Source organism: Capsicum annuum, unplaced genomic scaffold (assembly GCF_002878395.1).
Source record: "Capsicum annuum cultivar UCD-10X-F1 unplaced genomic scaffold, UCD10Xv1.1 ctg53388, whole genome shotgun sequence".
Classification (NCBI taxonomy): Eukaryota; Viridiplantae; Streptophyta; class Magnoliopsida; order Solanales; family Solanaceae; genus Capsicum; species Capsicum annuum.
The window spans coordinates 1-1,045 of record NW_025861502.1 but is presented as its reverse complement, the minus strand read 5'-3'; the positions used below and the strand labels follow the sequence as shown (position 1 = coordinate 1,045).

The 1,045-nt window shown below is 41.1% G+C and overlaps 1 pseudogene; it reads right to left on the bottom strand.

The window, feature by feature from the left end:
• Positions 1-5: 5 nt before the first annotated feature.
• On the bottom strand, positions 6-1,041 carry LOC124893060 (annotated as a pseudogene).
• Positions 1,042-1,045: the final 4 nt, after the last annotated feature.

Below are 1,045 nucleotides of genomic sequence, written 5' to 3'. Positions count from 1 at the left end.
TTGCCATTGAAATACTTCTCACCCCACATTTTGGCCTTTGAATAGCTGTAGTCCTCTTGATTAGTCCCGAAATCAAGGTCCCTGTAATTCAGGTAAGCAGTTCTTGGAGATTTTGCAACATATGGCTCCCTTTCGTTGTACAGTTTCCTCAACCATGCCATCTTCTGGCTTGATATGCCCTCGCTGTTGTCAGACCAGCCTACCGTGTACTGAATATTATACAAATTCCCTTTTCTATGAGGGAATGGAGTTTCAGATTCAGAGATTTCATTCATTTTTCCACCTAATGGCTCCAAAATCATCCGTGGTCCTGCTTCCTCCAACAATGTTCTTTCTATCATTTCCCAACCACTTTCCGGAATTGGAGTCTTCACAAAATCAGATGTCCCTTTGTAATAATGCTTCTGTGTTGGAATAGTCTTATCAAGCAAAACTCCAAGTGGTGAGGTTATTTTTCTGGAATAGAAATAAAAGGCTGACTGAATCCAAGAAACTTCATAGCATCTTTTCACTGCACCAGCAGTAGTATTCTCTTGAAAACAATCATTTCTCTCCAAATTAAACTCGGGGAAGTATTGTCTGAGCAAAGGAATTAACTCATCAACAGGCCCAAGATATTGTGACTGGAAAAATAATTCCACTTGCCTTTCAACACCCGCACTTTGAATAAGTAACCTAATGAACAAATTTTCAGGGAGCTGGTGTGATATGTTTTCCCATTTTTGGAGTAGATCTCGGCTGCTATTTAACTTCCTATGGATCGAGAAAATAGTTACCTTTTTAGGGACACGAACCAATTTGAGTTTCCATGCTAGAATAACACCGAAACTTGCTCCTCCACCTCCTCTTACCGCCCAAAACAAATCTTCATTCATCTCTCTGTCAAGAATATTTCCATTGACATCCATCACACGTGCATCTATAACGTTATCAGCTGCTAGGCCAAATTTCCTCGTCAATGCACCGACCACCACTGATGAGTCCACCAGTGCCAACACTAAAACAGACACCGCCTGGAAATCCATGAACTTTACTCCTCTTGGCA